The sequence below is a fragment of the Pseudochaenichthys georgianus genome, unplaced genomic scaffold (assembly GCF_902827115.2).
Source record: "Pseudochaenichthys georgianus unplaced genomic scaffold, fPseGeo1.2 scaffold_412_arrow_ctg1, whole genome shotgun sequence".
Classification (NCBI taxonomy): Eukaryota; Metazoa; Chordata; class Actinopteri; order Perciformes; family Channichthyidae; genus Pseudochaenichthys; species Pseudochaenichthys georgianus.
In genome coordinates this window covers 35,575-51,265 of record NW_027262977.1, presented here as the reverse complement: position 1 = coordinate 51,265, position 15,691 = coordinate 35,575, and the positions used below count along the sequence as shown (strand labels likewise).

The window sequence follows — 15,691 nt, the reverse complement described above, 5'->3', positions numbered from 1 at the left end:
ACTGGCTGTGTGAGGCTGTGTTACAGGCATATGTCTCCTCTGGGGTGGATACCCGGAGAACATCAATGCGCACTCCACCAGAGGAATTTCCTCCTCCACGGCTTTGTACGGAGGAATGTCAGTGGAAGATATTTGCACTGCTGCATCTTGGTCTTCCCCCTGTTCATGTATTCAATTGTATTTGAGGGATGTCTCCCATTTCTCTCTGACGCACCCTGTACTGGGTGTCTTGTCAAAGTGAGTGACGTCAGGGATCCAGCCGTGCACTCTCCTGCCTGTCTGCACGCAGAGAGCTGCTGTTCGAACGGGGCCACAACCGGGCCGCAAACGACTGTTGGAGCTGCAAGTAAAGAGGGACGATAGCTGACCGTCCAGTGCGTTCCCACCATAGACTGTATATATAAGGTTCCCACGTCCCGCGGCGGGCAACGGACCACTACAGCTCCCCTTGTAGTGAGAGACTGTGCACCCCGATATCAGGCACAACACTGCTTTGCTCTGCAATTGATTTAGTGGTGTTGAGGGGAAAAAATAAATAAAGATTACAAAAGCATTATAATGGATAATTATAGATAATAGACAAAGAGGAAAGATGATAAATGTTAGTAATTTCCGATGTATGACATCTTATTGTGTTAAAAGCATTTCTTAATCGAATGTATACACTTTTATTCTACTGCGGTCAAGCCAACCCAGTCTCATAAAAAACGTGTAATAACTACGTTGGTCCACAACGTAGGACGTAGTATTTCTACAAAAACGCCTCTGAAATTGTAAGATCCCTACGTTTTTTTTCACCATTCGTTCCAATGGCTGGCGTCTATGTCACGTGATCTTCAAATCTCTCCCTGCAGAAAAAAAAAACATGGCCGAACTTCGTTTTATTCTCGGTGTAAAATGCCTATTTTAAAGTTAGTTTGGCCATTAAAATGCGTTTTGATGTCATTTGATGCGAGAAATATGAGTTGTTATTTCAGATTATGTGTGCAGTGGATATACATGATCTTTAGTTTGCTAGTTATTACGAAGATTACTTCAGGAAATTGTGTCAATACAACGTTTTCATTGTTACCAAAGTGGTTGCTAGGGACGCTGCTATCGATGTTCATTACGACGCTGAAGTTGGCTTCCGATTCAGAGCATCCGATTCGGCAGTTAAGGGTAAAGTTAAGGGACATTTAATTTACAGCACTGAGCGAACAATCCTCCGTGTTTGAACCTCTTAAATCGCTGCATAGGCGATTTATTTGGACTGGATTATCCCAGAGAGTCTAAAGATTCTTTATAACACAGTTTGAGATTTGTGAAATCTTTATTCTATTGTGAAAATACAAACATAGGTGGAAGGCTGAGGTTGCTGCAGCAGGCCAGAATCAGAGAGTGAACCTCCCAGCTGGGCAAGCCTTTATGCCTTCTTGAGGCTCCGCCTCTAGATGGGCGGGCACAAACAGGACTACACTCCCAGTACCTGCCAGAGGACAGCAAGGCAGGGAGCACAGACAGGCAGAAGGGGGGAGGGGTCGTCACAACATGTTCTTTTGTTTTGTTTTTTGTTTTGTCTTTTTATTTATTTAAGTATTCCAGTAATGTATGTTGCATGTTTTAATTTGATTGTATTTACTTATTTAAATGAAATTTGTTTTAGGTTCACTTATAAAATCTGTCCAGGGACAACAGATGAAAAATAGCCTCTTGGCTAAGTCTGGCACATTTACAGCCCGAGCTAAATACTAGATGGCCCCGGTCTCATCAGCTTGTTCATTCATGTTTGACTATTGTTCACCGTGGTTTGTTGTTGTTTGAAGTCCCATGCTGAAGTCATGAACGTTAGTTGGTGCTCCAGTATAATCGGTACGCCTGAAACTCATCCAGTGAGAAACGTTCCGCTGTGCAAAAATAAGTGCGATTAAAATGCGTTAATTTTTGTGTAATTAATTAATCTTAATTAACGCGTTAAAGTCCCGGCCCTAATTAAATATTAAACTCACAACACTGGTAATTACAAACTTAACCATTTCTCTTTCTATAAATAGTGCTTGTGTTGATGGACGCCATTTTGAAATACAATAAAATTATAAGCCACATATTTGGGGTGGGACACAATAAATAAAGCTTCGCCAGTTTATAACCGATGAAACATGATGGTATCAGAATAATCATTTTATGAGATGTATAGAATGCTACACAGGTCACTGTAAAGATAAAATGTCAGAAGAAATAAGCAAGATACATGATTTGTTTAATCGCCATGTAGGTTCTCTTTTATTTATCAGCAGTGTTAGGGAATTAATTGTCCTAGACTCCTAGATATGACGTGCATGACCAACCCTGACGTCTGTTATATCCTTTAAGGAGATAGGCTGCTTCAGCCATAATGTTGTTGTTCCCATTCTATGACCGGGCAACCCTAGGTCACAGATGGTTTATTGTTGTGGGTGCACTGGGACACTTCCTTCTCTGTGTTTGCGGACTCCAAGGTGTGAAATCTTCGAGGCCATAAGTATCAGATGCAAGTAACTCAGTGTTCCCAACTGTTTAGGCTATCTTCTCAAATATGTTGATTACTCTCTGCGAAACCAGTTAAATGGGCTAACAAGAGAGAGGTGCTCCAGATTTGACGTGGCAACTCTACCGTGAAGTCAGAACCTCTGGCTCTTGGACTTGTGATGTGATTTCTCCGGCCGAAGCTCCAAATAAACCATCAGTGTTTGACATCAAAGCTCCTGCTCTTCCCGTGTCTCTTTCCTGAGTCGGTGACTCCCACTGCATTGCTACACAGAAGTTTCCCTTACAAGCAGCATATCAATAAGTGTCAGTAGTATCAACACAATATAATAACAGTGGCAATATATATATATATATATATATATATAATAACAATAATAGGTATGCTCAGCAGCAGACACACCTTAGTGCAAAGTTATGTGTCAGTATTAATAACAGTGGCATATATATATATTCATACACATTTTACTGTCCCAGATGTAGGCAATTTGGGGTGAAGTGTCTTGCCCAGGGACACAACAACATGCTGAATGCAGTGGGGTTTGAACCTGTGCTCCCCTGATCCGAACACCAACGCACTCATCCACTGCGCCACACGCCTCCCAACAAGTCATTGTATAGTTTATTAACGACGACACGTTTTTCTTTTTAAATTGAAGGCCTGTTGGATTTAACCAGCTCACTTAGCACTCCCGGAAGCCCAGCCTAAAAGGTATTTTGTTGCTCCATCTGGCGCACCTCCATCTGGCGCACCTCCACCTGACGCGCTGCCGAGTCAGCATGGCGCCATCACCATGAGCAGCTGGTCCTGCGATTCCTGGGCCTTGTGTGAATGCAGCAGCTGTTCGTTGTGCATCTCCTTGTTGGCCATGGCATGACAGTCCTCATTGTCCTTGCTGACCATGGCACGCCGGTCATCCATCACCATGATGGTGTCAAGGAAGCTGTCATCCCGTGCCCGCTTTCCTAAGAGGAGAAATAAGCAAGATACAAGATCAGTTTAATCGCCAAGTAGTTTTACAACATACTACGAATGTGTTTACCAGTAGGTTGTCAACAGAGACAACATTGGACATGGTCCAGCCAGGGACAGTGTACAAAATGCAGGTGTAAAGTAGAAGATAAGATAGGATCAAATAGCTGACGCTCAAAGTGCCCTTATTTATTGTTTTTTGCTTGATGTATGCTTGAACTTTGTTTGTTTATTTGGTCAAAAAATTATTAAGAGTTTACTTACCAGAAGTCATGTGACCTCTAGCCCCGGATGTTTACATTTGTGAGAGTGAAAAGGGCGCGAAAAGTGTAAACGAAGTATGTTCACAGTGTTTCATAATTGTACCAAGAAAGAAATAAACGTGATTAGTGGACATCAGTTAGATGCATAACCTTCTTTCAAGGCCAGAGTAGTTACAGTGTGTTTATATGTACCTTTGCGTTTGGTTGGAAAGGGAGATGAGCAGGCGCTACTGTTGATTTCCAGAGGGGAAAGCTCACTAGTTTCCAATCCAATGGGAAACACCTCGTCGCCTGAAACACACGATTAGTGCCATGAGTTAGTGAAGCAAATTACAGAACATTGCACACATATTCACAAGTCAAAACGTTTTCATAGCGGCCGAGAATAGCTAGCGAGCTAGCTAGATGTTATTAGCTAGCTCGGATCCGGCCTGCTAACAGTGTTACCCAATTCAGCCTAGCATTGCTAACTCGATCTACCGAGCAAATAAAAGTACATCTGAGATAGGGGTGTAACGGTCCACAGCATTCACGGTTCGGTATGTACCTCGGTTTGGGGGTCACGGTTCGGTACATCAAGAAAGAGCAAAACAAATTCCCAAATGCATAATTCCATGTTTGTTGTTATTTATTTCGAACAGCAGTGCATGTTTCAGTTAAAAAAAATATGGAACTCTAACATTTTGAATAATTAATTGTATTACACTGTTAAAAACAAACGGTACCACAAACACTCAGATGGCTGTATTATCTATAATGGCTGATGTCAAACTAAAAGGTTCAATAAGCTGTAAAACTAAAAAGAATGTCTTGAAAATATTACAAAATAAATAATAAGATGGTGTTTCAATCACAATCTATAAAAGCTGGGGTCCTCCACCATTGCATAAGGGTGCATAGCAGTTGAAAAACATGTCTTTTATTTTGTTGTAGTCCTGCTTCAGTTTCATTATTTTGTCCCGGCATGACTTAGCGCTGTGGACGATTCCCATGACCGCTAACTTTACCTAAATACAGTCGTAAATTTTCGCGTTGGAAACTGCCTTCAGTAGAAGCTTCTGGATCGCGTCCTCCGAGTAAATCTCCAGATGCGCCGACACATCATCACTCCACCTCTCCATAGCTGCTTTCACAAAAGTAATCTCTTCGTTGGTGCGCTGCGCTGAGCTTTTAATGCGAGCAAATGAAATGGCGGCTTCTCAATTTTTTTTGGGAGTTTTACGGGGTGTGGTTTGCATTCCGCCCAGCCAATCAGACATATGAACCTTTTTCTCCCACAAAAGTCCCTGCTCTCTAGCAGGTACTGAAAAGCGGGTAAAGATGGTTCTGATGAACTAATTTAGTTCCGGGGGCTTTTTGGTGTGAATGCAAATATATCGTAGTTCTGATGAACTATTGTGGGATAAGTACTCTGGTGTGAACGCGCCAACTGTTGCTTGCAGATGTTGTGGTTTTTCCCCCGGGGTATGGGGCTTAAGAGGTTAATATACACACAAATACCGCCTCCTCTGGTTTTCCCCGAGTTTGCATCACTGTCTGCTCGAACAAGGTTGAATCCGGGTACCTCGAAGAGAAATTCAGGCCTTGTAGATTGTAGCCAACTTTCCGCGAAACATAATAAAGAGACCTCACGAAATTCAAGACAGTACCTTGTGTATGTCCTTAGTGTGTCCACTTTGTTAATCAATGAGCGCAGGTTTGTGAGACTGATGGATGAAAGTGGTGGCCGGCTGAATCTTCGCCGAAGGCGATACTGAACGCCTCGTCTCCTTCCTCGTCTCTTTTTGCTGGTGTTTTTAAGCGGCTTCCGAGGGAGGTCATCCAATATTGAAGAGCACATTGAAGAGTGCTGTCACTCAGGTGTGTCTTGAAAAGTTGTATGGCCAGACATGGTCTGCTAAAAGGAAAATATAATCCACAGGATCAAAAGCATGGTCTCTCAAAATGACGTTTCATACAGACACAAGAAAGTTTAGACAATAATAAGACCAAACAAAACACAAGACGAATGGAGCATACTGAGATGAGGGCTGAACGATTAATTGATTGTAAATCGAAATCGCGATTTGAAATGATGCGATTATCAAATCACAAAGCCTGCATTTTTTTTTAACATTTTCTTTACAATTAAAATTTTTTTTTTTTTTTTGTTCTTCTTGTGTGTCAGTCATCCACACTAATCAGAAGTGCTGTGCTCCACATGTACCAGCCATTGTTGATCAATCAGAAGTAGCACATGATAGACGGTGATAGACAGATTGATCCAATCACCTGCCAAGTGCTTTTGAAAGTGCCTGCCCTTTCCAAATGGCTTCCAATGGAGCTTTAGATGCTTTGGTGAAACCAACCATCTGAGTCAGGTTAGTAATGCTCCATCACATGTTTCTATAACAGGGTGCATCTTAAACTGAAGCTTGACTTTAAAGCAACCCAACGGAAGTTTCATGTAAGTTTAGTTCTTTCGCTCGTACAGATGTAGCACCTCATTTCAGACTCCAGCTTCCTGCCTGTGACCTGCCTAAGACCAGTATCGAGGAATGTTAAGCCCTCCCACTATTTTCCAAGAGGGCTTTGCCAGATTTTCAATTTCAGGTTTTAACCAGGAGATGGCGCTTCATTCACAAATACAGAAAGACAAGTTTCATGGACTTTCAGTTGTGTTTTGAAGAACATTTGAACACATTTTAGATCAACTAAAGTATATCTAATCTTGTAATTCAATAGTATATAGTCTTCATATATTAAATAATAATAAAGTAAATGTTTACATTACACTTCTTTATTTGTTATGCTCATACTTTTACCTTTACAATCGTTTGCTTTAATATGCAGTATATTTTTGTGTTTGCTTCCTCCTGCTCCCTTTCGGACACATACTGTATAATTTATTCTTATTATTAATATGAAGATATTATTAAGATAAGATGTTACTTTATTGAACATTTTAGTTTAGAATGTGCTGTCCCACGGTAATTCAGAAGGCTCACAGGTCACATTCCGACCATTATTTAAAATAATAGGTGCTTTCACACCGTCTACAGTTTGATTTGTATAGAGGGAGCTCTGTGGCTGATTGGCCAGCAATTAGCTGTGGTGCATTTATCATAGGTGATCAGAGCTAACTGCCTGCCGTCAGATTTAATTTAAAAAAACAGATCTGATTTTAAGACTTTCTCGCTCACAAAGAATGATAAAAATAAGAATAATGCGTATTGAACTGGTTAATTAATTAGTGAGTTTATTTAACACTATAACCGCCAATCGGGTCAATTTGTGCGATGTGTGTTGTGTGTGTGCAATGTAACTTTTTTTCAATAAAATATTAAAGTCTCCCAGTCCGTGACTTTTCCTGAAAGTATGTTATGTAGCACCCTATGTGGGTAAAAATTGCATTCTAATAGCGGGATTTGACGGTTTTAGGTAGAACCTCTGGCGGTTCTAGTGTTAAGGTAATTAGGTAGGCTACAGTAGAAGCCCTTTTTTATCAGTAACGAATTTAGCAGTTGAACATAAAAGTCAACTAACTGAGGGTCACTTGCAATGACAGTGTTGTGTCTAACTGTAAGCTTGTCACTCAGAGTAACCTACAGTTAATTTAGCTGCTGGAGAAGAAAGATCGGGGGAGAGAGCTGTGGTTGATGGGCCATTAGTTGTGTAAATACACAGCTGAGAGCTGCCGTTTCATTCAGACTGTTTAAAAACGGTAACAACGGACTATTTTTCATAGCGGATGCATGTCAATTTAAATCAATAAAAACATTTTCTAAATCCATAAAAGCATTTCAATTAATATTATTATAGTATGTCGTTACTTTGTTGAGAATGTGGCCATGTAATAAGCTGGATAATTTGCAGCGACTTGTTCCTTATGGGGAAAATAATAACACCCTTCAGCTGATCAGCCGACGAGGCTCCATTAAAATATAAATATGTTTAGTGAATTACTGAGTTTAGGCACGTTAGTAACGTTTTAATGAAGTTGAATACAGTATATTCATATTTGTCAGTGATTTCAGGTCAATTCGGCAAACATAAATGATCGTGGTGAAGATGATGATTAAATTAGGATTAAAAATCGAGAGCCGAGCTGCATTTCCTCCCGTTCGTTTTTTTTCGACTAAACAACATTATTTTGTTAAATAACAACATGGTGATGTTTTGTAAATGATTACATGTCTCTTATTTAGCACAGAGTATGATATCCGTGACATATGGATCTTAACAAAGTTCTGCGTAAATCCAGCATACTGTATCTGACTTTATTTCACATGAGCTCCAGTGTGGAACCCCACTGCACCCCCTGGTGGATCAATGATCCATTGCAGCTGGCTTCATGATAATTACATTTATTTATCACGGGGGAGGTCTCAAGTCAAGCTGGAGGTTTTCCCTTGAGCGAGGGCAGATCACGTACCAATCACGCCCTCGCGTTTCAAACTGTCTGAATGAAGCGCTACATCTGTAGCTCGGGCTGCGGGGTGCTAGAGACGGGAGCACGTTGATGCGACCTTCCTAGCCGGAGTTATGGCCGCATTTTACAATAAACTTCCGTTGGGTAGCTTAAAACAAATATCGCAATTCGAATCGCAATATTTGTCAGAAAAATCGTAATTAGATTTTTTTCCCAAAATCGTTGCAGCCCTAACTGAGACGCGCAGTGACAGGATGCCATATCCCTCTGTCTCCTGTATATACCAGAGGGGGGAGTAAGTCATACATGTGCAAGTCTCAAGTTACTGGGTGAGAGTCAAGCAAGTCAAGTCATACGAAATCCTGATGAATAACCCCAGTTTTCCGCATTTTAAATCAGTTAAAAGACGGTGGTTATGAAAAGTAGAGTTTTATTTCAACATTAGCAAAAATGGAGAGTGGGGCTCTGAATCATAAAACGGGGAATAATCAGGCAGTACGATGTGTGTGTCGAGGTGTGTGTTGTTAAAATGTAGCAGCCTGCAATCACCTATTTATCTGTTCTAGTGAAGGTAAACACAGTGAAGTAAAAGGCACAGCTCTTTGCAGCTGGTGCTGCTCTTCTCAGATTCTGCTGAGTTACACGTTACTGCCTCCTGTGCTGCAGAGATTTCATGAAGTGAAGGAGGTTTTCCTTCTATAAAACAGCTGTGGGCAGCAGATACTGTGAGAGTCACTGACATGAATTGCAGGTCTCCCTTGAAAAAGAGATCTATGATCTCAATGGGACCAATCTGGATAAATAAAGGTTACAAACAACAAACAATTCATAGATCAAGCAGACTGGTTCACAGACTCTCCTGTTTTGCCGATCCGCTGCTTAAACAAATAGCTCTCCTGGCCGAAATGTCCCTAAAATGAAGTCCGACTTCGAATATATCTCAAATAATGTATGCATTGCCATTTCCCCACATAAACATAACAGTCTGCAATGAAACGTCTGTCTCCTATGCACTCCACTTCCTACTTGGCGCACTGGTAACTTTCTCCTGCAAACAAGTTACTTTCTCTCACTCTTTTTTTCATTGCCCTTTAGGGGCTTCCTACAATACAAATGCAAATATTTTATTTTAGAAATTAAAGTCCTTTCGAGTCATCTGTCTCAAGCCTAAGTCAAGTCTCAAGTCATGAATACCAAGTCAAAGTCAAGTCGAGGATTTTATCAATGTTAGTCTCAAAGCACAAAGTCTCAAGCACAAAAATATGCGACTCGAGTCAAGTCATGTGACTCGAATGCCCCACCTCTGGTATTTACTGTGGTTACAATGTTGCTGTATCTGTTAACGTCCCCCTCTAGGGTAGAGGAAAACAACCACACACCAGAACGGATTTGGTAATAATTATAATAGAGTTTAATAATAACAATGAAGGTGTACAACAAGATGAAACAAAAATAGCCTAAGCCAAACAAAGGAGCCAAAGGGCGAACATCTACTGCTAGAAACAGATAAAGGAGCCTAATTGACACACCTGAGATCACTTCCCGTCAACACTAATTGGAAGGAGGCTGCAGCTAACAAAAGGGAAACAAAACACGCTACGCTAAACGCATATCACCATACGCTACTCTAAACACAACACAAAACACAGTTCAGAAGAGTCAAATACAATCTAGAAGAAGCGACAGCCGTCACAGTATATACTATAATACAAATATAATAACACAGTTCGTAAAAGTTGTATTTTGTTAACTCAAGGTTTATATTAAGTGAGTTTTTATTGTTAACTGTATGTATTTATGCTTTTTAGATTTACTTTCTCTCTTTCTTTGTCCGTCTGTTCTAGAAACTGAAAGGAAGAGAGAGACGTCACAGCTGTCAGCAATGTGAAAAATCCTTTACAACATCTGCACATTTAAAGTGTCACCTGCGTATTCATACAGGAGAAAAACCGTACAGCTGTGAAGAGTGTGGGACAACATTCACTAGATCTAGTCATCTCAAAGCACATCAACATATTCACACTGGAGAAAGACCGTACAGCTGTGAAGACTGTGGGACAACGTTCAAGACATCAAATGAACTCAAATCACATCAACGTATTCACACTGGAGAAAAACCGTACAGCTGTGAAGAGTGTGGGAAAACTTTCACTACATCAAGTGGTCTCCATAAACATCGACGTATTCACACAGGAGAAAAACCGTACTGGTGTGTAGAGTGTGGGAAAACGTTCACTCAATCAGGTGATCTCCAAAAACATCAACGTATTCACACAGGAGAAAGACCGTACTGGTGTGAAGAGTGTGGGAAAATGTTCACTCAATCAGGTGATCTCCAAAAACATCAACGTATTCACACAGGAGAAAAACCGTACAGCTGTGAAGAGTGTGGGAAAACATTCAGGGAATCAGGTAATCTAAAAACACATCAACGTATTCACACTGGAGAAAAACCATACAGCTGTGAAGAGTGTGGGACAACATTCAGGGAATCAGGTCATCTAAAAACACATCAACGTATTCACACTGGAGAAAAACCATACAGCTGTGAAGAATGTGGGACAACATTCACTCAATCAGGTGATCTCCAAAAACATCAACGTATTCATACAGGAGAAAAACCATACAGCTGTGAAGAGTGTGGGAAAACATTCAGGGAATCAGGTAATCTAAAAACACATCATCGTATTCACACAGGAGAAAAACCGTACTGGTGTGAACAGTGTGGGAAAACGTTCACTTCATCAGCTTCTCTCCAAAAACATCAACGTCATACTGGAGAAAAACCGTAACAGTGTGCGAAAAAGTACACGTCCCACCGTCCGGGACGTGTTATTTACAATATCGGACAAGTAGATCTTTCAATTGACTTGTCCGGCGGACAAGTGACGTTTTTCAACCTGATTTATTGACAAATTATTGATACATTCAGTTTACAAAAGGCAGAACTCATTCGCAAATTGTACGTGTCCGCCAGTGTTCGTTTAGAAGTGTTAGTTTCGGTTCTGCTTGTCGATTCCTAAGGAAATGCATCTCGCCGCATTCTGTACAGTCAGACGGGGGCGGGGCGGGGCGGGAAGTGAAGCACAGTGGCAGGCTTGGGAAGCAACACTCGGTTCCGAGTAGGAACAAATAACAATTGTTCCGGTACCGGTACCGGGATTAATAAGAGTTGTGAGGACAGGAGGCGAGGCCGAGCCCCGCGGACTGCAGCTCTCTCTATGCTCCGTATCAGCTGATCGCTGCTCGGTGCGGCTCAGCGTCTCTCTCTCTCTCTCTCTCTCTCTCTCTCTCTCTCTCTTTCTACACACAGCGGATCCGCTGCCCGTTTAACAGCCTCATCTTTGTCAAACTTTCTTATGTTCTTTCTCTAACACGTAATGAAGGTTATTAAGCGTTTTAACTCCTGTGTTGTTAATATTAACCACCATTTCCTTTATGAAGTGAAGCAGCCTCCCTGTCTGTCCTCGCACTGTCCTCACATCCCCGGACCCCCAGACTCGGAGGAGCAGGATGTCAGTATTGTTTATGAAGCAGGGTATAGAAAGTACATTATGGAAATGAAAATACTATTTCTTTACTTTTACAAACAGTGAGCAGCTGCAGCATGTGTATTGCAGGACGTGTGTAAGCGTGCAAGCGTCTTTGCGTTGTAGAAAAGCGCTAGGCCTATAGGCTATAAATATAATGTATTATTATTATTATTATTATTATTATTATTAGGTTATGTCCTATGTGTTGGACATGTGTGGTTGGACTCTGTCTCACAGGCAGTGTAACATCAGAGGAGACTGGGCCAATTGTACATTCTCAAACTGCACCACTTAGAACTAACTAAACAATGCAGAGATTATTTTTATATAATTGTATTCAATAACCGTAAGAAATTAAACAGTATGTGATTTGTAAATAGGAATACAGATTTGACTTAATGTTTTCATAAATATATTTTTCTCCCAGTTTGTCATGGGACTTATTTTTACCCTCTCAAAGAACCGGAACCGAAAATAACCGGAATCGAAAAGCAGAACCGGAATCGTTAAAATCCAAACGATACCCAACCCTATGTCTGATGCAGTAAAATCTCACTTCTCACTTACGTTAGCAGTGTCATAAAAACCGTGGGAAAATGTAAAATACGATGACGAAGAAGAAGATTCCAGTGGCCACAATTTTTGTCCATTCTGGACAAGTGAAAAATGTATTCGGACAAGTACATTTCCAAACTCACTTGTCCATGGACAAGTACTCTCTAAAAACTTTTTCTCACACTGCGTAATGGTGTGAAGAGTGTGGGAAAACATTAACTTCATCAGGTGCTCTCCATAAACATCAACGTAGTCATACTGGAGAAAAACCGTACTGGTGTGAAGAGTGTGGGAAATCGTTCACTTCATCAGGTGCTCTCCAAAAACATCAACGTAGTCATACTGGAGAAAAACCGTACTTGTGTGAGGAGTGTGGGAAAACGTATTCTCAAAGTTCTCACCTAAACTCCACGAGCGAATCCACACCGCATAGTTTTGAACAACTGTGTGAGCCAAGCTAGCTGTTTCCTCCTCCTGATGTCCTGAGAGCTGTATTATTATATTTGAAGAGTCTTTCTGAATTGAAGTCTGACTAACAGACCTCAATTCACAGTTAGTCTCGTTTGATGTCCCTGGACAAGCCCTGAGGTCCTCTTCAGCTTTTTAAATAATCCTAAAGTCCTCCAAAATAAAATGGGTGAGACTTTTATCCACTACGCTCCCAAACTGTGGAATACCAGGAAATATCAGAGAGGCTCAGTGGACATTTTTAAACGCCAGCTAAAGACACATCTTTTTAGATTAGCTTTTTATTAGCAACCTCCCACTTTAAATGGTCTTTTAGTCTTTATTATTTACCTACTTTTATATTGTTTTTAGGGCCGGGACTTTAACGCGTTAATTAAGATTAATTAATTGCACAAGAATTAACGCGTTAAAAAAATTAACACATTTTAATCGCACTTATTTTTGCACAGCGGAACGTTTATCACTGGATGAGTTTCAGGCGTACCGATTATACTGGAGCACCAACTAACGTTCATGACTTCAGCATGGGACTTCAAACAACAACAAACCACGGTGAACAATAGTCAAACATGAACGAAAAAGCTGATGAGACTGCTTTGGTCGGCCCCGTGGATGGGACATTTTGTTTTAAAAAAACGGACGGATGGAACCGTCGACAAGAGCACGGTTGTGTGCAAATTATGCAAAAAAGAATTTGCATATCACCGCAGCACATCAAGCCTAAAGTATCACCTAAATGCAAAGCATGTAGCAGCTAGCGTGGACGTTAGCCCGACTCAGAGTGCAAGGAACCACACCCTGACCCAACCCACACTCAACCAGATGACTGGTTTCAGGGCCAGGATAAGTAAGTCCACGTCTGAGAAAATAACCAACTCCCTGGCTCACTGGATTGCACTCGACTGTAGACCACTTGGAGTAAAATCCATGTGAAAATTGCTTCTCACTGTTCTCAGGTCAAATATGTATATTTGATTAAAAATGCGATTAATTTCGATTAATTCATTACAAAGCCTCTAATTAATTAGATTAATTTTTTTAATCGAGTCCCAGCTCTACTTGTTTTATATATGATATAGGAAGGGTTTTATGTTATATTAGTTTTTTAACCGTTTCAATATCATTTATTTTTGACGTTGGTTTCTTTATATTTTAATCATTTAACCTTTATTAGAATTATGACGTTTTTATTATTATTCATTTGTATTTGTATTTCTGTTTTATATTGTTGCATCTATTCACTTGTCTTGTGTCTTATCTTTCTGAGAGAAATCATAATTTTGTTTTCATAATCCTTCTCTGGGCTGCGCATGTGACGTGTGCAGCATGTGTAGTGTGGTGTCTCCGTGTGAGACCTGTGAGTTTCACTTGTTCATTGTTACGAAATGTTCTCCAGTTTATCTTTGTGCATTGAGTACTTCAGTCACTTTCTTTTAGGAGAAAGTTGTTCTCAGTTCATCTTAAGTTTGTTTTGTAAATTGGCTGGTGAGCCTTCTTCCTTTTCAAAAAAATAAACATTATCAATATCTACTACTTTTGCCTAATCAGTTTCCTCTCTCCCGGTTATTTTTATACTGTTACTTCCCTTTGTACCCCTAGTTTAGGAAGAAAACGTAACATTGTATTTAATTTGTTATTATCATACCTTTTACCTCCTTGTGTATCTTAACCTGTTAAAATGTTATATTTAGCTGCATGTATCTGTAAAGGTCTTAACATCGGAGGGGACTTGTCGTTTATTGAACTATGAAGAAATGTTTTACTATGCTGTGTTTCAAACCTCCACATATACCATTCACACCAACGCAACTCCGGTTCAAGCTCTGTGCTAGAGCTTTTCAGGTTCAGAACCGGTTCTTCGGTTTAGCTCTGGCTCTTTTCACACCGCCCAGAGTCCGACTGGTGTTGCGTCATGACGTAACCGTTTGCATGCCTGCTTCATAAAGCGCGGAAACCCCTCACAGCTGACACCGACAACAACAACAGTGACCGATTGTGCTCCAGCTTCCTCTGTACCTCTTCGGAAGACCAGATTCCCAGTAGGTAGCTGTTCTATTTTGTATATGGCTTCGCCCTCTAAGGCTATCGCTATTGGGTAATCCCCTGCGCACCCTCGCAGCACTGAAACACTGCGCACGTCTCCCCTCGGGCGACAGGAAGCGGAGAGCGGACGCTCTTGCTGCTGTGGCCGAGGAGGACGATTGGCCCGTCCAGGCTCACGAGCCCGTGGACGGGGCCTCGTGTCCCGGGGGCCGAGTGCCGGGCAGGAGTCCGACAACTCCTGCCCTGCCTCACTCCACGGTTCACCATTCGGTTCTCCCCTCCCTCCTCTCCCCCGGACGGGGCAGACGGAGTCGGAGCAGGGTGCCAGCTTGGCGGCTGAACATGCTTTCCCCCCTCTCCGTCACCACAGCGCGGCGGAGAATAGCATCGCGCTGCTCTCCAACTCGGTGGTGACACTAGTAGAGCGGTCCACCACCGAGGCAGAGGAAATCAGCAAGGCGGCCAGCACGGCGCTCATTCTGTGCGCGTCTGTCGCTGTCTCCCAGGAGAGGATTTCCGCGTGGGTGACACAGATCCAGTGCCACCTCGGGCTGAAGCAGGCGTCTGTTACGGAGACGGCCAGAAAAGTGCTACTGGACGCTCCAATCAGCCCGGACGGGCTGTTCGGACCCCAGTTCCACGCCATGGTGGAGTCCATGAAGACGGCCGCGGAACAGGCGGAAGGCATTCGCCAGCATGTACAGCTGGCTCCAGCCTGCTGAGCGCCCACAGCGGCACCTCAGCGTCAGACTCGCCCTTCGGCGGCTGCAGGGGCTCCGTCCCACGTCGCCGCTCCCCCGCCACCCTAGAGACAGGGCCTCCCGGAGGCGAGTCAAAGGGGAGTGAGGCTCCCCCGCTCCTGGTCTGCTGCCACTAATCTGTTTAAGTACAGCAGGGCTCCCTGCAGAAGCCTGCTGGTTTTAACCTATCGGTTAATAAC

The 15,691-nt window shown here is 42.1% G+C and overlaps 1 pseudogene; it reads left to right on the top strand.

Annotated features, from left to right (window-relative positions):
* Positions 1 to 13,292, top strand: part of LOC117442340 (zinc finger protein 721-like) — a 36,271-nt pseudogene extending 22,979 nt beyond the window's left edge.
* Positions 13,293 to 15,691: the final 2,399 nt, after the last annotated feature.